The following is a 20,632-nucleotide window of genomic DNA, read 5'->3' on the forward strand; positions in this document are numbered from 1 at the left end:
AGTGTTTTCCAGGTTAGCAATTTCTATCTTGCCGATAACAAATTAGTAATTCGCCAAAAATATATTGAGATTATTTGCGGTCAGAATGAGGGAATAATAATTATAAACAATATTTTCGAAAATTCAATTATTTGCTCTAAAACTAAACTAAATTTAATACTGGAAGACTGGTGTGTTCCTAAAAATAAACATAGGCTTGGAAAAAAAAATTAAATTGAAATTTATGAAATTTTTAAAATGAAATTTCTATTTCTAATTTTTATCGACTGAAGGTACTCAGTACTATCTATTCGGAGAAAAAAGTAGAAAACTTTTAATTACCAGTTCGCATACCTCTAAAATTGAAAGCATTATTTAAATTGAAACTTTTTCTATAACTCACGGGAGCGCGAAGCTTTCAGGCCCGTTTCCCATGATCGCTCGTCTCCGCGATCGCAGATCTGGTGTGAGAGGTGTCGGCTCAGCTTCATTCCTAGGTGCTCCCACCGTCTCTCAATAGGCGGTTGAGATTTCTTGTGACAGGATATTATAAAACTTGTCCAGTTTTCAGGTGTCCGGCTCTTTCTCCAACTCTCTCTCTTGTTAGGGTGTAGGTAATAAAAAGACGACCCTGAACACTTGGCGCTCCCTCCGCGTGGCACTGCAAGGTGCAGTTTGCCCTCTTTTACTGCAGCTCTAAAAATTTTAAATGGAGGATCTGATGTTTCCAGTGCTCTTACTATAGTTTCTCAATAATTTGTTTCAATTATTTGATTAGTTTCGATTCAAGAGAAATTAATTTTACGAAAATTTCACAGCACAAAAATAATCTTTGCATCATCTTAAAGTTTAAAAAAATTATTTAATTTTTCTATGATAATGTTTGATAGTCACATACTTCCAATGATACTTTGGCACAACACTGTTTCTGGTTGAATTTTTCGTTCCTTTCCTTTGTCAATATTTAAAAAAGAAAAGAAAAGACTCTGATCATATTTTAAAACAATGCATTACTTTACTGAAGCGAAACTCAGATTCCAACATTGCTATGAATATTTCATACAAGCTTTTGTCTATTATTGCTGATGATAAAAATGCGAAGATACGTCTCGTATCATTATACATTCTCAGTACTTTTCAGTGCAAGGTCTATTTTCATTATATGGTTCGAAACTTTAGTGTGCTTATATTATACGTTTAACATTACAATCAATGTATGGGTGTGTGTGTGTGGGGGGGGGGATTGTAAATTGCCCCCATTTTCAAATACCGGATATCTTTCCTGAGATGTAATGGGATGTATAAAAATAAAAACAAAAAATTAGGGAAATGCCTAGCACCGTGAACAGAATGGTGTAACACTCCTACAGTATATCAATTATATGACTGTCAAAATTTGAAGTTCGGGGGTATTTTAATGAGAAATCTATTGAGATAAAGTTACACATATACTATTATTTATCTGAAATTTTTAACAACCGTTAATTCCATCGGACCGACTGATCGTCAAAGGCGGTTAGAATTACAGAAAATTTCTAACAAAAGAGTATTTTTATTTTTTCGAAGGTTATAAGCGCGTAGCAAAACGTGGACCGAAAGGGCATAGTAACGTTTACGATGTCATTTCGAATGAATAGAGTTTAATACCCGAGAGCTTGCAAACGCCTCCGAAGTGTGGCGCAGCGATCGCTCAAAGAGTAAATGCGAAATACATTATTCTGCATGTGATTGCTCTTAATGAATATGATCGTTCTAAATTAGCGGTTTAATTCGCAATAATTTGAAGCCAAATAAATTGCATTGATTCTGGATGTAGTACGGAAAATCACGAACTTATATTATTTATAAACAAAGAATAGATGGCGCTCGCTACCTTTCATTTTATGCGACGACTTTCGTACTACTCACTCGAACACTACGAATGCATTTACTTCTAATTGTCAATGCACATTTTCCTTTGAACACTTTCTCTTAATATAGCTTTTGAAATTTTTAATCTAATTATGAATATATAGGCATATTATTCCTTTTAATACAGCTATTTCTTGTTATTTTGTTTTTTATGCATGTTTCAAAGTTCGAATCGTCTTCTTATCATTAAATTTAAAATCTAGAAAACCACATAATTGGTTTACATAATAATTGATCCAAAATGTCAAGAAAGATCACCATACGTGGACAAGTGCAAATGATTTCGTGACGCTGGAGAAAAAATCATGGATGCCAAACCAAAAGTTGATTGTAATAAATTCCCTTTGAAATTTAATAACTTTTATTCGAATAAAATACATCAGTAATGCTTTACATCGACGGATCCTACTGCATTTTAAACATGGCAGTAGAATATTGTATGAAAGATTGCACAAGTAGTTGTGCCTGAGATTTGCTTATCATCATTCTTAAAGGAGTGAATTGTATCATTTCATAAGTCGTGACTGTGGCAGTTGAGATGACTTTTCCCTTCGTAGACTCTATTTCCTCTGCAGATGCGAGTTGTAATGCGAAATCTGTTGTACGCTTTACGAATTTAATGCTGTAGCTACATTAACCAAGAGCTCTGGTCAAGGCGATAAGCTTTTAAATTAAAAGCGCGATGAAGTCGTAGCGATCATCACGGGTATGCATTCGACATGCAGCACTTATGAGTTTGAGGTGCAGAAAAGCCATGTTGGAAAAAACTGACTCTTTATCATCTTCATATAGCAAGCCATGAGTTAGTTGCAGTAACAGCCGAAGCGTATCTTGAATAAATGTTTCTCAGCCTGGTGTGGGTAACGTGAAAGTAATTAGCGTATTCACTCTATTTCTTCTTTTCGTAAAATATCTGGGACAGCGCGAACGCAGTCCCAACTACCAAAAATTATGCACCCCAAGCAACCGCGATTTGCGGATGTGGCGAACGTCAACCCTCCGAAGTGCAATGGAAGGCCTCTGCTCGGGGGAGCCTCCTTATTGATCAAGGCATCCCCAGTGCCAGGTAAGTATGCGAGCAATCAGCCTGCGAAACTTCATATCTATCATTCTCCAATTCTAAAAGTGGTAACTTGACTTGACGAAAATGATTTTATATCCATGCAGATTCTTGAATTTCATTGGCAATCCGAAGATCGACTTTAGATTTCCTCCACACTGTTAAAACAAATTTTCCCATTCTATCGTAACACAATATGACACGTCAGTCAGACAAGAAGAATTTTAAGAATCACTCCTTTCTTTTGTGGGAAATTTTCAGAAGCAAAAATATTTACAGGACCATAATACTATCAATCCAAGTGATGAGCAACGGCGATATGCAGAAATGGAATGTCTTGTGTAAAAAAGAAAGGCTGTCTTTTGGTGAGAGAATAATGCATCTTCTAATCTCTCTGGTGATTGAAGAATTTTTCTCTTCGAAGTAGTTAGTATCTTCGCTTTTCATTGGAATTCATAATAGGTGTTTTATTTGCATTTTGTTCTATTGTGTTGTCGTCTCAGTTTTGCACATTTATTTGTATCTCGAAAAAGAGTAGCACGTACAGATGATTTCGATGTATGGCGATAGCACACGACATGAAAAATGAGAAAATGGAAGGAAAAAAATGAAAATACCTCGGACGGATATATATATATTTTTTTTAAATCAAAACAAAATTTTAATTAGCAAGTTTACTTTCAATCCGGAAATCGCATATCGTTTTACACTTTGGATGGCACTCTTCTGTTATGCATTCGTTTCTTGAAATGGTGATATTCCGAAAGAGAAGAACATGGCTTTGCAACTTTTAAAATGTTCGATGTCGATTTCTGGCCGAACGTCCGGCAATGCTCAAATGAAATCTGAAATAATCATTCAGCATTGCCCCTCGTAAACATGCAATTTCCGGTGCATTACCACTATGTAAATAGCAGAGCTACGGTAGGGTATATATAGGAACCGGCACTGAAATGTGTTTGTACTCGCTTCGGCAGTACATATACTAAAATTGGAACGATACAGAGAAGATTAGCATGGCCCCTGCGCAAGGATGACACGCAAAATCGTGAAGCGTTCCACATTTTTTGCTTGATACTAATTTCCTTTGGAGAATGTTCTTGTTACGTGTCAGATAAGTGCAATGTCTCGTCAAAGTGAAATTTAAACAAATTAGATTTCGAGCACTTTGTTAATTTCAATAAGTCTTTTATAGCAATTAATATGTTTTTAGTATTCAAAAATAATTTATGAAATTTGAAATGAGGGTTTCACTTCTCGGAACATTATAAGAACTCGCAATTTTATGCAGTGTTATCGCGACTAAGACAAAACTACTGCTGCTCTTCAAAATTGATAACAAGACGGGGAAAGTTGGGAACACTAATTATCATGAATGAAGAAAACGCTAGAAACTTAAAATTGGAGGAGGAAATTTTTAAAAGAATCATTTTGAGGGAGAGGATGATTAAGTGTTTTCCAGGTTAGCAATTTCTATCTTGCCGATAACAAATTAGTAATTCGCCAAAAATATATTGAGATTATTTGCGGTCAGAATGAGGGAATAATAATTATAAACAATATTTTCGAAAATTCAATTATTTGCTCTAAAACTAAACTAAATTTAATACTGGAAGACTGGTGTGTTCCTAAAAATAAACATAGGCTTGGAAAAAAAAATTAAACTGAAATTTATGAAATTTTTAAAATGAAATTTCTATTTCTAATTTTTATCGACTGAAGGTACTCAGTACTATCTATTCGGAGAAAAAAGTAGAAAACTTTTAATTACCAGTTCGCATACCTCTAAAATTGAAAGCATTATTTAAATTGAAACTTTTTCTATAACTCACGGGAGCGCGAAGCTTTCAGGCCCGTTTCCCATGATCGCTCGTCTCCGCGATCGCAGATCTGGTGTGAGAGGTGTCGGCTCAGCTTCATTCCTAGGTTCCTGCTCCCACCGTCTCTCAATAGGCGGTTGAGATTTCTTGTGACAGGATATTATAAAACTTGTTCAGTTTTCAGGTGTTCGGCTCTTTCTCCAACTCTCTCTCTTGTTAGGGTGTAGGTAATAAAAAGACGACCCTGAACACTTGGCGCTCCCTCCGCGTGGCACTGCAAGGTGCAGTTTGCCCTCTTTTACTGCAGCTCTAAAAATTTTAAATGGAGGATCTGATGTTTCCAGTGCTCTTACTATAGTTTCTCAATAATTTGTTTCAATTATTTGATTAGTTTCGATTCAAGAGAAATTAATTTTACGAAAATTTCACAGCACAAAAATAATCTTTGCATCATCTTAAAGTTTAAAAAAATTATTTAATTTTTCTATGATAATGTTTGATAGTCACATACTTCCAATGATACTTTGGCACAACACTGTTTCTGGTTGAATTTTTCGTTCCTTTCCTTTGTCAATATTTAAAAAAGAAAAGAAAAGACTCTGATCATATTTTAAAACAATGCATTACTTTACTGAAGCGAAACTCAGATTCCAACATTGCTATGAATATTTCATACAAGCTTTTGTCTATTATTGCTGATGATAAAAATGCGAAGATACGTCTCGTATCATTATACATTCTCAGTACTTTTCAGTGCAAGGTCTATTTTCATTATATGGTTCGAAACTTTAGTGTGCTTATATTATACGTTTAACATTACAATCAATGTATGGGTGTGTGTGTGTGGGGGGGGGATTGTAAATTGCCCCCATTTTCAAATACCGGATATCTTTCCTGAGATGTAATGGGATGTATAAAAATAAAAACAAAAAATTAGGGAAATGCCTAGCACCGTGAACAGAATGGTGTAACACTCCTACAGTATATCAATTATATGACTGTCAAAATTTGAAGTTCGGGGGTATTTTAATGAGAAATCTATTGAGATAAAGTTACACATATACTATTATTTATCTGAAATTTTTAACAACCGTTAATTCCATCGGACCGACTGATCGTCAAAGGCGGTTAGAATTACAGAAAATTTCTAACAAAAGAGTATTTTTATTTTTTCGAAGGTTATAAGCGCGTAGCAAAACGTGGACCGAAAGGGCATAGTAACGTTTACGATGTCATTTCGAATGAATAGAGTTTAATACCCGAGAGCTTGCAAACGCCTCCGAAGTGTGGCGCAGCGATCGCTCAAAGAGTAAATGCGAAATACATTATTCTGCATGTGATTGCTCTTAATGAATATGATCGTTCTAAATTAGCGGTTTAATTCGCAATAATTTGAAGCCAAATAAATTGCATTGATTCTGGATGTAGTACGGAAAATCACGAACTTATATTATTTATAAACAAAGAATAGATGGCGCTCGCTACCTTTCATTTTATGCGACGACTTTCGTACTACTCACTCGAACACTACGAATGCATTTACTTCTAATTGTCAATGCACATTTTCCTTTGAACACTTTCTCTTAATATAGCTTTTGAAATTTTTAATCTAATTATGAATATATAGGCATATTATTCCTTTTAATACAGCTATTTCTTGTTATTTTGTTTTTTATGCATGTTTCAAAGTTCGAATCGTCTTCTTATCATTAAATTTAAAATCTAGAAAACCACATAATTGGTTTACATAATAATTGATCCAAAATGTCAAGAAAGATCACCATACGTGGACAAGTGCAAATGATTTCGTGACGCTGGAGAAAAAATCATGGATGCCAAACCAAAAGTTGATTGTAATAAATTCCCTTTGAAATTTAATAACTTTTATTCGAATAAAATACATCAGTAATGCTTTACATCGACGGATCCTACTGCATTTTAAACATGGCAGTAGAATATTGTATGAAAGATTGCACAAGTAGTTGTGCCTGAGATTTGCTTATCATCATTCTTAAAGGAGTGAATTGTATCATTTCATAAGTCGTGACTGTGGCAGTTGAGATGACTTTTCCCTTCGTAGACTCTATTTCCTCTGCAGATGCGAGTTGTAATGCGAAATCTGTTGTACGCTTTACGAATTTAATGCTGTAGCTACATTAACCAAGAGCTCTGGTCAAGGCGATAAGCTTTTAAATTAAAAGCGCGATGAAGTCGTAGCGATCATCACGGGTATGCATTCGACATGCAGCACTTATGAGTTTGAGGTGCAGAAAAGCCATGTTGGAAAAAACTGACTCTTTATCATCTTCATATAGCAAGCCATGAGTTAGTTGCAGTAACAGCCGAAGCGTATCTTGAATAAATGTTTCTCAGCCTGGTGTGGGTAACGTGAAAGTAATTAGCGTATTCACTCTATTTCTTCTTTTCGTAAAATATCTGGGACAGCGCGAACGCAGTCCCAACTACCAAAAATTATGCACCCCAAGCAACCGCGATTTGCGGATGTGGCGAACGTCAACCCTCCGAAGTGCAATGGAAGGCCTCTGCTCGGGGGAGCCTCCTTATTGATCAAGGCATCCCCAGTGCCAGATAAGTATGCGAGCAATCAGCCTGCGAAACTTCATATCTATCATTCTCCAATTCTAAAAGTGGTAACTTGACTTGACGAAAATGATTTTATATCCATGCAGATTCTTGAATTTCATTGGCAATCCGAAGATCGACTTTAGATTTCCTCCACACTGTTAAAACAAATTTTCCCATTCTATCGTAACACAATATGACACGTCAGTCAGACAAGAAGAATTTTAAGAATCACTCCTTTCTTTTGTGGGAAATTTTCAGAAGCAAAAATATTTACAGGACCATAATACTATCAATCCAAGTGATGAGCAACGGCGATATGCAGAAATGGAATGTCTTGTGTAAAAAAGAAAGGCTGTCTTTTGGTGAGAGAATAATGCATCTTCTAATCTCTCTGGTGATTGAAGAATTTTTCTCTTCGAAGTAGTTAGTATCTTCGCTTTTCATTGGAATTCATAATAGGTGTTTTATTTGCATTTTGTTCTATTGTGTTGTCGTCTCAGTTTTGCACATTTATTTGTATCTCGAAAAAGAGTAGCACGTACAGATGATTTCGATGTATGGCGATAGCACACGACATGAAAAATGAGAAAATGGAAGGAAAAAAATGAAAATACCTCGGACGGATATATATATATTTTTTTTAAATCAAAACAAAATTTTAATTAGCAAGTTTACTTTCAATCCGGAAATCGCATATCGTTTTACACTTTGGATGGCACTCTTCTGTTATGCATTCGTTTCTTGAAATGGTGATATTCCGAAAGAGAAGAACATGGCTTTGCAACTTTTAAAATGTTCGATGTCGATTTCTGGCCGAACGTCCGGCAATGCTCAAATGAAATCTGAAATAATCATTCAGCATTGCCCCTCGTAAACATGCAATTTCCGGTGCATTACCACTATGTAAATAGCAGAGCTACGGTAGGGTATATATAGGAACCGGCACTGAAATGTGTTTGTACTCGCTTCGGCAGTACATATACTAAAATTGGAACGATACAGAGAAGATTAGCATGGCCCCTGCGCAAGGATGACACGCAAAATCGTGAAGCGTTCCACATTTTTTGCTTGATACTAATTTCCTTTGGAGAATGTTCTTGTTACGTGTCAGATAAGTGCAATGTCTCGTCAAAGTGAAATTTAAACAAATTAGATTTCGAGCACTTTGTTAATTTCAATAAGTCTTTTATAGCAATTAATATGTTTTTAGTATTCAAAAATAATTTATGAAATTTGAAATGAGGGTTTCACTTCTCGGAACATTATAAGAACTCGCAATTTTATGCAGTGTTATCGCGACTAAGACAAAACTACTGCTGCTCTTCAAAATTGATAACAAGACGGGGAAAGTTGGGAACACTAATTATCATGAATGAAGAAAACGCTAGAAACTTAAAATTGGAGGAGGAAATTTTTAAAAGAATCATTTTGAGGGAGAGGATGATTAAGTGTTTTCCAGGTTAGCAATTTCTATCTTGCCGATAACAAATTAGTAATTCGCCAAAAATATATTGAGATTATTTGCGGTCAGAATGAGGGAATAATAATTATAAACAATATTTTCGAAAATTCAATTATTTGCTCTAAAACTAAACTAAATTTAATACTGGAAGACTGGTGTGTTCCTAAAAATAAACATAGGCTTGGAAAAAAAAATTAAATTGAAATTTATGAAATTTTTAAAATGAAATTTCTATTTCTAATTTTTATCGACTGAAGGTACTCAGTACTATCTATTCGGAGAAAAAAGTAGAAAACTTTTAATTACCAGTTCGCATACCTCTAAAATTGAAAGCATTATTTAAATTGAAACTTTTTCTATAACTCACGGGAGCGCGAAGCTTTCAGGCCCGTTTCCCATGATCGCTCGTCTCCGCGATCGCAGATCTGGTGTGAGAGGTGTCGGCTCAGCTTCATTCCTAGGTGCTCCCACCGTCTCTCAATAGGCGGTTGAGATTTCTTGTGACAGGATATTATAAAACTTGTCCAGTTTTCAGGTGTCCGGCTCTTTCTCCAACTCTCTCTCTTGTTAGGGTGTAGGTAATAAAAAGACGACCCTGAACACTTGGCGCTCCCTCCGCGTGGCACTGCAAGGTGCAGTTTGCCCTCTTTTACTGCAGCTCTAAAAATTTTAAATGGAGGATCTGATGTTTCCAGTGCTCTTACTATAGTTTCTCAATAATTTGTTTCAATTATTTGATTAGTTTCGATTCAAGAGAAATTAATTTTACGAAAATTTCACAGCACAAAAATAATCTTTGCATCATCTTAAAGTTTAAAAAAATTATTTAATTTTTCTATGATAATGTTTGATAGTCACATACTTCCAATGATACTTTGGCACAACACTGTTTCTGGTTGAATTTTTCGTTCCTTTCCTTTGTCAATATTTAAAAAAGAAAAGAAAAGACTCTGATCATATTTTAAAACAATGCATTACTTTACTGAAGCGAAACTCAGATTCCAACATTGCTATGAATATTTCATACAAGCTTTTGTCTATTATTGCTGATGATAAAAATGCGAAGATACGTCTCGTATCATTATACATTCTCAGTACTTTTCAGTGCAAGGTCTATTTTCATTATATGGTTCGAAACTTTAGTGTGCTTATATTATACGTTTAACATTACAATCAATGTATGGGTGTGTGTGTGGGGGGGGGGATTGTAAATTGCCCCCATTTTCAAATACCGGATATCTTTCCTGAGATGTAATGGGATGTATAAAAATAAAAACAAAAAATTAGGGAAATGCCTAGCACCGTGAACAGAATGGTGTAACACTCCTACAGTATATCAATTATATGACTGTCAAAATTTGAAGTTCGGGGGTATTTTAATGAGAAATCTATTGAGATAAAGTTACACATATACTATTATTTATCTGAAATTTTTAACAACCGTTAATTCCATCGGACCGACTGATCGTCAAAGGCGGTTAGAATTACAGAAAATTTCTAACAAAAGAGTATTTTTATTTTTTCGAAGGTTATAAGCGCGTAGCAAAACGTGGACCGAAAGGGCATAGTAACGTTTACGATGTCATTTCGAATGAATAGAGTTTAATACCCGAGAGCTTGCAAACGCCTCCGAAGTGTGGCGCAGCGATCGCTCAAAGAGTAAATGCGAAATACATTATTCTGCATGTGATTGCTCTTAATGAATATGATCGTTCTAAATTAGCGGTTTAATTCGCAATAATTTGAAGCCAAATAAATTGCATTGATTCTGGATGTAGTACGGAAAATCACGAACTTATATTATTTATAAACAAAGAATAGATGGCGCTCGCTACCTTTCATTTTATGCGACGACTTTCGTACTACTCACTCGAACACTACGAATGCATTTACTTCTAATTGTCAATGCACATTTTCCTTTGAACACTTTCTCTTAATATAGCTTTTGAAATTTTTAATCTAATTATGAATATATAGGCATATTATTCCTTTTAATACAGCTATTTCTTGTTATTTTGTTTTTTATGCATGTTTCAAAGTTCGAATCGTCTTCTTATCATTAAATTTAAAATCTAGAAAACCACATAATTGGTTTACATAATAATTGATCCAAAATGTCAAGAAAGATCACCATACGTGGACAAGTGCAAATGATTTCGTGACGCTGGAGAAAAAATCATGGATGCCAAACCAAAAGTTGATTGTAATAAATTCCCTTTGAAATTTAATAACTTTTATTCGAATAAAATACATCAGTAATGCTTTACATCGACGGATCCTACTGCATTTTAAACATGGCAGTAGAATATTGTATGAAAGATTGCACAAGTAGTTGTGCCTGAGATTTGCTTATCATCATTCTTAAAGGAGTGAATTGTATCATTTCATAAGTCGTGACTGTGGCAGTTGAGATGACTTTTCCCTTCGTAGACTCTATTTCCTCTGCAGATGCGAGTTGTAATGCGAAATCTGTTGTACGCTTTACGAATTTAATGCTGTAGCTACATTAACCAAGAGCTCTGGTCAAGGCGATAAGCTTTTAAATTAAAAGCGCGATGAAGTCGTAGCGATCATCACGGGTATGCATTCGACATGCAGCACTTATGAGTTTGAGGTGCAGAAAAGCCATGTTGGAAAAAACTGACTCTTTATCATCTTCATATAGCAAGCCATGAGTTAGTTGCAGTAACAGCCGAAGCGTATCTTGAATAAATGTTTCTCAGCCTGGTGTGGGTAACGTGAAAGTAATTAGCGTATTCACTCTATTTCTTCTTTTCGTAAAATATCTGGGACAGCGCGAACGCAGTCCCAACTACCAAAAATTATGCACCCCAAGCAACCGCGATTTGCGGATGTGGCGAACGTCAACCCTCCGAAGTGCAATGGAAGGCCTCTGCTCGGGGGAGCCTCCTTATTGATCAAGGCATCCCCAGTGCCAGGTAAGTATGCGAGCAATCAGCCTGCGAAACTTCATATCTATCATTCTCCAATTCTAAAAGTGGTAACTTGACTTGACGAAAATGATTTTATATCCATGCAGATTCTTGAATTTCATTGGCAATCCGAAGATCGACTTTAGATTTCCTCCACACTGTTAAAACAAATTTTCCCATTCTATCGTAACACAATATGACACGTCAGTCAGACAAGAAGAATTTTAAGAATCACTCCTTTCTTTTGTGGGAAATTTTCAGAAGCAAAAATATTTACAGGACCATAATACTATCAATCCAAGTGATGAGCAACGGCGATATGCAGAAATGGAATGTCTTGTGTAAAAAAGAAAGGCTGTCTTTTGGTGAGAGAATAATGCATCTTCTAATCTCTCTGGTGATTGAAGAATTTTTCTCTTCGAAGTAGTTAGTATCTTCGCTTTTCATTGGAATTCATAATAGGTGTTTTATTTGCATTTTGTTCTATTGTGTTGTCGTCTCAGTTTTGCACATTTATTTGTATCTCGAAAAAGAGTAGCACGTACAGATGATTTCGATGTATGGCGATAGCACACGACATGAAAAATGAGAAAATGGAAGGAAAAAAATGAAAATACCTCGGACGGATATATATATATTTTTTTTAAATCAAAACAAAATTTTAATTAGCAAGTTTACTTTCAATCCGGAAATCGCATATCGTTTTACACTTTGGATGGCACTCTTCTGTTATGCATTCGTTTCTTGAAATGGTGATATTCCGAAAGAGAAGAACATGGCTTTGCAACTTTTAAAATGTTCGATGTCGATTTCTGGCCGAACGTCCGGCAATGCTCAAATGAAATCTGAAATAATCATTCAGCATTGCCCCTCGTAAACATGCAATTTCCGGTGCATTACCACTATGTAAATAGCAGAGCTACGGTAGGGTATATATAGGAACCGGCACTGAAATGTGTTTGTACTCGCTTCGGCAGTACATATACTAAAATTGGAACGATACAGAGAAGATTAGCATGGCCCCTGCGCAAGGATGACACGCAAAATCGTGAAGCGTTCCACATTTTTTGCTTGATACTAATTTCCTTTGGAGAATGTTCTTGTTACGTGTCAGATAAGTGCAATGTCTCGTCAAAGTGAAATTTAAACAAATTAGATTTCGAGCACTTTGTTAATTTCAATAAGTCTTTTATAGCAATTAATATGTTTTTAGTATTCAAAAATAATTTATGAAATTTGAAATGAGGGTTTCACTTCTCGGAACATTATAAGAACTCGCAATTTTATGCAGTGTTATCGCGACTAAGACAAAACTACTGCTGCTCTTCAAAATTGATAACAAGACGGGGAAAGTTGGGAACACTAATTATCATGAATGAAGAAAACGCTAGAAACTTAAAATTGGAGGAGGAAATTTTTAAAAGAATCATTTTGAGGGAGAGGATGATTAAGTGTTTTCCAGGTTAGCAATTTCTATCTTGCCGATAACAAATTAGTAATTCGCCAAAAATATATTGAGATTATTTGCGGTCAGAATGAGGGAATAATAATTATAAACAATATTTTCGAAAATTCAATTATTTGCTCTAAAACTAAACTAAATTTAATACTGGAAGACTGGTGTGTTCCTAAAAATAAACATAGGCTTGGAAAAAAAAATTAAACTGAAATTTATGAAATTTTTAAAATGAAATTTCTATTTCTAATTTTTATCGACTGAAGGTACTCAGTACTATCTATTCGGAGAAAAAAGTAGAAAACTTTTAATTACCAGTTCGCATACCTCTAAAATTGAAAGCATTATTTAAATTGAAACTTTTTCTATAACTCACGGGAGCGCGAAGCTTTCAGGCCCGTTTCCCATGATCGCTCGTCTCCGCGATCGCAGATCTGGTGTGAGAGGTGTCGGCTCAGCTTCATTCCTAGGTTCCTGCTCCCACCGTCTCTCAATAGGCGGTTGAGATTTCTTGTGACAGGATATTATAAAACTTGTTCAGTTTTCAGGTGTTCGGCTCTTTCTCCAACTCTCTCTCTTGTTAGGGTGTAGGTAATAAAAAGACGACCCTGAACACTTGGCGCTCCCTCCGCGTGGCACTGCAAGGTGCAGTTTGCCCTCTTTTACTGCAGCTCTAAAAATTTTAAATGGAGGATCTGATGTTTCCAGTGCTCTTACTATAGTTTCTCAATAATTTGTTTCAATTATTTGATTAGTTTCGATTCAAGAGAAATTAATTTTACGAAAATTTCACAGCACAAAAATAATCTTTGCATCATCTTAAAGTTTAAAAAAATTATTTAATTTTTCTATGATAATGTTTGATAGTCACATACTTCCAATGATACTTTGGCACAACACTGTTTCTGGTTGAATTTTTCGTTCCTTTCCTTTGTCAATATTTAAAAAAGAAAAGAAAAGACTCTGATCATATTTTAAAACAATGCATTACTTTACTGAAGCGAAACTCAGATTCCAACATTGCTATGAATATTTCATACAAGCTTTTGTCTATTATTGCTGATGATAAAAATGCGAAGATACGTCTCGTATCATTATACATTCTCAGTACTTTTCAGTGCAAGGTCTATTTTCATTATATGGTTCGAAACTTTAGTGTGCTTATATTATACGTTTAACATTACAATCAATGTATGGGTGTGTGTGTGTGGGGGGGGGATTGTAAATTGCCCCCATTTTCAAATACCGGATATCTTTCCTGAGATGTAATGGGATGTATAAAAATAAAAACAAAAAATTAGGGAAATGCCTAGCACCGTGAACAGAATGGTGTAACACTCCTACAGTATATCAATTATATGACTGTCAAAATTTGAAGTTCGGGGGTATTTTAATGAGAAATCTATTGAGATAAAGTTACACATATACTATTATTTATCTGAAATTTTTAACAACCGTTAATTCCATCGGACCGACTGATCGTCAAAGGCGGTTAGAATTACAGAAAATTTCTAACAAAAGAGTATTTTTATTTTTTCGAAGGTTATAAGCGCGTAGCAAAACGTGGACCGAAAGGGCATAGTAACGTTTACGATGTCATTTCGAATGAATAGAGTTTAATACCCGAGAGCTTGCAAACGCCTCCGAAGTGTGGCGCAGCGATCGCTCAAAGAGTAAATGCGAAATACATTATTCTGCATGTGATTGCTCTTAATGAATATGATCGTTCTAAATTAGCGGTTTAATTCGCAATAATTTGAAGCCAAATAAATTGCATTGATTCTGGATGTAGTACGGAAAATCACGAACTTATATTATTTATAAACAAAGAATAGATGGCGCTCGCTACCTTTCATTTTATGCGACGACTTTCGTACTACTCACTCGAACACTACGAATGCATTTACTTCTAATTGTCAATGCACATTTTCCTTTGAACACTTTCTCTTAATATAGCTTTTGAAATTTTTAATCTAATTATGAATATATAGGCATATTATTCCTTTTAATACAGCTATTTCTTGTTATTTTGTTTTTTATGCATGTTTCAAAGTTCGAATCGTCTTCTTATCATTAAATTTAAAATCTAGAAAACCACATAATTGGTTTACATAATAATTGATCCAAAATGTCAAGAAAGATCACCATACGTGGACAAGTGCAAATGATTTCGTGACGCTGGAGAAAAAATCATGGATGCCAAACCAAAAGTTGATTGTAATAAATTCCCTTTGAAATTTAATAACTTTTATTCGAATAAAATACATCAGTAATGCTTTACATCGACGGATCCTACTGCATTTTAAACATGGCAGTAGAATATTGTATGAAAGATTGCACAAGTAGTTGTGCCTGAGATTTGCTTATCATCATTCTTAAAGGAGTGAATTGTATCATTTCATAAGTCGTGACTGTGGCAGTTGAGATGACTTTTCCCTTCGTAGACTCTATTTCCTCTGCAGATGCGAGTTGTAATGCGAAATCTGTTGTACGCTTTACGAATTTAATGCTGTAGCTACATTAACCAAGAGCTCTGGTCAAGGCGATAAGCTTTTAAATTAAAAGCGCGATGAAGTCGTAGCGATCATCACGGGTATGCATTCGACATGCAGCACTTATGAGTTTGAGGTGCAGAAAAGCCATGTTGGAAAAAACTGACTCTTTATCATCTTCATATAGCAAGCCATGAGTTCGTTGCAGTAACAGCCGAAGCGTATCTTGAATAAATGTTTCTCAGCCTGGTGTGGGTAACGTGAAAGTAATTAGCGTATTCACTCTATTTCTTCTTTTCGTAAAATATCTGGGACAGCGCGAACGCAGTCCCAACTACCAAAAATTATGCACCCCAAGCAACCGCGATTTGCGGATGTGGCGAACGTCAACCCTCCGAAGTGCAATGGAAGGCCTCTGCTCGGGGGAGCCTCCTTATTGATCAAGGCATCCCCAGTGCCAGGTAAGTATGCGAGCAATCAGCCTGCGAAACTTCATATCTATCATTCTCCAATTCTAAAAGTGGTAACTTGACTTGACGAAAATGATTTTATATCCATGCAGATTCTTGAATTTCATTGGCAATCCGAAGATCGACTTTAGATTTCCTCCACACTGTTAAAACAAATTTTCCCATTCTATCGTAACACAATATGACACGTCAGTCAGACAAGAAGAATTTTAAGAATCACTCCTTTCTTTTGTGGGAAATTTTCAGAAGCAAAAATATTTACAGGACCATAATACTATCAATCCAAGTGATGAGCAACGGCGATATGCAGAAATGGAATGTCTTGTGTAAAAAAGAAAGGCTGTCTTTTGGTGAGAGAATAATGCATCTTCTAATCTCTCTGGTGATTGAAGAATTTTTCTCTTCGAAGTAGTTAGTATCTTCGCTTTTCATTGGAATTCATAATAGGTGTTTTATTTGCATTTTGTTCTATTGTGTTGTCGTCTCAGTTTTGCACATTTATTTGTATCTCGAAAAAGAGTAGCACGTACAGATGATTTCGATGTATGGCGATAGCACACGACATGAAAAATGAGAAAATGGAAGGAAAAAAATGAAAATACCTCGGACGGATATATATATATTTTTTTTAAATCAAAACAAAATTTTAATTAGCAAGTTTACTTTCAATCCGGAAATCGCATATCGTTTTACACTTTGGATGGCACTCTTCTGTTATGCATTCGTTTCTTGAAATGGTGATATTCCGAAAGAGAAGAACATGGCTTTGCAACTTTTAAAATGTTCGATGTCGATTTCTGGCCGAACGTCCGGCAATGCTCAAATGAAATCTGAAATAATCATTCAGCATTGCCCCTCGTAAACATGCAATTTCCGGTGCATTACCACTATGTAAATAGCAGAGCTACGGTAGGGTATATATAGGAACCGGCACTGAAATGTGTTTGTACTCGCTTCGGCAGTACATATACTAAAATTGGAACGATACAGAGAAGATTAGCATGGCCCCTGCGCAAGGATGACACGCAAAATCGTGAAGCGTTCCACATTTTTTGCTTGATACTAATTTCCTTTGGAGAATGTTCTTGTTACGTGTCAGATAAGTGCAATGTCTCGTCAAAGTGAAATTTAAACAAATTAGATTTCGAGCACTTTGTTAATTTCAATAAGTCTTTTATAGCAATTAATATGTTTTTAGTATTCAAAAATAATTTATGAAATTTGAAATGAGGGTTTCACTTCTCGGAACATTATAAGAACTCGCAATTTTATGCAGTGTTATCGCGACTAAGACAAAACTACTGCTGCTCTTCAAAATTGATAACAAGACGGGGAAAGTTGGGAACACTAATTATCATGAATGAAGAAAACGCTAGAAACTTAAAATTGGAGGAGGAAATTTTTAAAAGAATCATTTTGAGGGAGAGGATGATTAAGTGTTTTCCAGGTTAGCAATTTCTATCTTGCCGATAACAAATTAGTAATTCGCCAAAAATATATTGAGATTATTTGCGGTCAGAATGAGGGAATAATAATTATAAACAATATTTTCGAAAATTCAATTATTTGCTCTAAAACTAAACTAAATTTAATACTGGAAGACTGGTGTGTTCCTAAAAATAAACATAGGCTTGGAAAAAAAAATTAAACTGAAATTTATGAAATTTTTAAAATGAAATTTCTATTTCTAATTTTTATCGACTGAAGGTACTCAGTACTATCTATTCGGAGAAAAAAGTAGAAAACTTTTAATTACCAGTTCGCATACCTCTAAAATTGAAAGCATTATTTAAATTGAAACTTTTTCTATAACTCACGGGAGCGCGAAGCTTTCAGGCCCGTTTCCCATGATCGCTCGTCTCCGCGATCGCAGATCTGGTGTGAGAGGTGTCGGCTCAGCTTCATTCCTAGGTGCTCCCACCGTCTCTCAATAGGCGGTTGAGATTTCTTGTGACAGGATATTATAAAACTTGTCCAGTTTTCAGGTGTCCGGCTCTTTCTCCAACTCTCTCTCTTGTTAGGGTGTAGGTAATAAAAAGACGACCCTGAACACTTGGCGCTCCCTCCGCGTGGCACTGCAAGGTGCAGTTTGCCCTCTTTTACTGCAGCTCTAAAAATTTTAAATGGAGGATCTGATGTTTCCAGTGCTCTTACTATAGTTTCTCAATAATTTGTTTCAATTATTTGATTAGTTTCGATTCAAGAGAAATTAATTTTACGAAAATTTCACAGCACAAAAATAATCTTTGCATCATCTTAAAGTTTAAAAAAATTATTTAATTTTTCTATGATAATGTTTGATAGTCACATACTTCCAATGATACTTTGGCACAACACTGTTTCTGGTTGAATTTTTCGTTCCTTTCCTTTGTCAATATTTAAAAAAGAAAAGAAAAGACTCTGATCATATTTTAAAACAATGCATTACTTTACTGAAGCGAAACTCAGATTCCAACATTGCTATGAATATTTCATACAAGCTTTTGTCTATTATTGCTGATGATAAAAATGCGAAGATACGTCTCGTATCATTATACATTCTCAGTACTTTTCAGTGCAAGGTCTATTTTCATTATATGGTTCGAAACTTTAGTGTGCTTATATTATACGTTTAACATTACAATCAATGTATGGGTGTGTGTGTGGGGGGGGGGGATTGTAAATTGCCCCCATTTTCAAATACCGGATATCTTTCCTGAGATGTAATGGGATGTATAAAAATAAAAACAAAAAATTAGGGAAATGCCTAGCACCGTGAACAGAATGGTGTAACACTCCTACAGTATATCAATTATATGACTGTCAAAATTTGAAGTTCGGGGGTATTTTAATGAGAAATCTATTGAGATAAAGTTACACATATACTATTATTTATCTGAAATTTTTAACAACCGTTAATTCCATCGGACCGACTGATCGTCAAAGGCGGTTAGAATTACAGAAAATTTCTAACAAAAGAGTATTTTTATTTTTTCGAAGGTTATAAGCGCGTAGCAAAACGTGGACCGAAAGGGCATAGTAACGTTTACGATGTCATTTCGAATGAATAGAGTTTAATACCCGAGAGCTTGCAAACGCCTCCGAAGTGTGGCGCAGCGATCGCTCAAAGAGTAAATGCGAAATACATTATTCTGCATGTGATTGCTCTTAATGAATATGATCGTTCTAAATTAGCGGTTTAATTCGCAATAATTTGAAGCCAAATAAATTGCATTGATTCTGGATGTAGTACGGAAAATCACGAACTTATATTATTTATAAACAAAGAATAGATGGCGCTCGCTACCTTTCATTTTATGCGACGACTTTCGTACTACTCACTCGAACACTACGAATGCATTTACTTCTAATTGTCAATGCACATTTTCCTTTGAACACTTTCTCTTAATATAGCTTTTGAAATTTTTAATCTAATTATGAATATATAGGCATATTATTCCTTTTAATACAGCTATTTCTTGTTATTTTGTTTTTTATGCATGTTTCAAAGTTCGAATCGTCTTCTTATCATTAAATTTAAAATCTAGAAAACCACATAATTGGTTTACATAATAATTGATCCAAAATGTCAAGAAAGATCACCATACGTGGACAAGTGCAAATGATTTCGTGACGCTGGAGAAAAAATCATGGATGCCAAACCAAAAGTTGATTGTAATAAATTCCCTTTGAAATTTAATAACTTTTATTCGAATAAAATACATCAGTAATGCTTTACATCGACGGATCCTACTGCATTTTAAACATGGCAGTAGAATATTGTATGAAAGATTGCACAAGTAGTTGTGCCTGAGATTTGCTTATCATCATTCTTAAAGGAGTGAATTGTATCATTTCATAAGTCGTGACTGTGGCAGTTGAGATGACTTTTCCCTTCGTAGACTCTATTTCCTCTGCAGATGCGAGTTGTAATGCGAAATCTGTTGTACGCTTTACGAATTTAATGCTGTAGCTACATTAACCAAGAGCTCTGGTCAAGGCGATAAGCTTTTAAATTAAAAGCGCGATGAAGTCGTAGCGATCATCACGGGTATGCATTCGACATGCAGCACTTATGAGTTTGAGGTGCAGAAAAGCCATGTTGGAAAAAACTGACTCTTTATCATCTTCATATAGCAAGCCATGAGTTAGTTGCAGTAACAGCTGAAGCGTATCTTGAATAAATGTTTCTCAGCCTGGTGTGGGTAACGTGAAAGTAATTAGCGTATTCACTCTATTTCTTCTTTTCGTAAAATATCTGGGACAGCGCGAACGCAGTCCCAACTACCAAAAATTATGCACCCCAAGCAACCGCGATTTGCGGATGTGGCGAACGTCAACCCTCCGAAGTGCAATGGAAGGCCTCTGCTCGGGGGAGCCTCCTTATTGATCAAGGCATCCCCAGTGCCAGGTAAGTATGCGAGCAATCAGCCTGCGAAACTTCATATCTATCATTCTCCAATTCTAAAAGTGGTAACTTGACT

General features: G+C 35.4%; 9 non-coding genes across 9 annotated transcripts; 4 read left to right on the forward strand and 5 right to left on the reverse strand.

The window, feature by feature from the left end:
• Positions 1 to 2,803: 2,803 nt before the first annotated feature.
• LOC129964394 (U1 spliceosomal RNA) lies at positions 2,804 to 2,964 on the reverse strand. The gene has a single exon (XR_008784172.1). It is a non-coding gene; the product is annotated as a U1 spliceosomal RNA (small nuclear RNA).
• Positions 2,965 to 3,911: 947 nt separating this feature from the next.
• Positions 3,912 to 4,018, forward strand: LOC129964349 (U6 spliceosomal RNA). The gene has a single exon (XR_008784131.1). It is a non-coding gene; the product is annotated as a U6 spliceosomal RNA (small nuclear RNA).
• A 3,188-nt stretch (positions 4,019 to 7,206) lies between these two features.
• Positions 7,207 to 7,367, reverse strand: LOC129964411 (U1 spliceosomal RNA). Its single transcript, XR_008784189.1, has one exon. It is a non-coding gene; the product is annotated as a U1 spliceosomal RNA (small nuclear RNA).
• Positions 7,368 to 8,314: 947 nt separating this feature from the next.
• On the forward strand, positions 8,315 to 8,421 carry LOC129964350 (U6 spliceosomal RNA). The gene has a single exon (XR_008784132.1). It is a non-coding gene; the product is annotated as a U6 spliceosomal RNA (small nuclear RNA).
• Positions 8,422 to 11,604: 3,183 nt separating this feature from the next.
• Positions 11,605 to 11,765, reverse strand: LOC129964395 (U1 spliceosomal RNA). Its single transcript, XR_008784173.1, has one exon. It is a non-coding gene; the product is annotated as a U1 spliceosomal RNA (small nuclear RNA).
• A 947-nt stretch (positions 11,766 to 12,712) lies between these two features.
• On the forward strand, positions 12,713 to 12,819 carry LOC129964351 (U6 spliceosomal RNA). The gene has a single exon (XR_008784133.1). It is a non-coding gene; the product is annotated as a U6 spliceosomal RNA (small nuclear RNA).
• Positions 12,820 to 16,007: 3,188 nt separating this feature from the next.
• LOC129964396 (U1 spliceosomal RNA) lies at positions 16,008 to 16,168 on the reverse strand. The gene has a single exon (XR_008784174.1). It is a non-coding gene; the product is annotated as a U1 spliceosomal RNA (small nuclear RNA).
• A 947-nt stretch (positions 16,169 to 17,115) lies between these two features.
• LOC129964352 (U6 spliceosomal RNA) lies at positions 17,116 to 17,222 on the forward strand. The gene has a single exon (XR_008784134.1). It is a non-coding gene; the product is annotated as a U6 spliceosomal RNA (small nuclear RNA).
• Positions 17,223 to 20,406: 3,184 nt separating this feature from the next.
• LOC129964397 (U1 spliceosomal RNA) lies at positions 20,407 to 20,567 on the reverse strand. Its single transcript, XR_008784175.1, has one exon. It is a non-coding gene; the product is annotated as a U1 spliceosomal RNA (small nuclear RNA).
• Positions 20,568 to 20,632: the final 65 nt, after the last annotated feature.

The sequence above is a fragment of the Argiope bruennichi genome, chromosome 3 (assembly GCF_947563725.1).
Source record: "Argiope bruennichi chromosome 3, qqArgBrue1.1, whole genome shotgun sequence".
Taxonomy (NCBI): domain Eukaryota; kingdom Metazoa; phylum Arthropoda; class Arachnida; order Araneae; family Araneidae; genus Argiope; species Argiope bruennichi.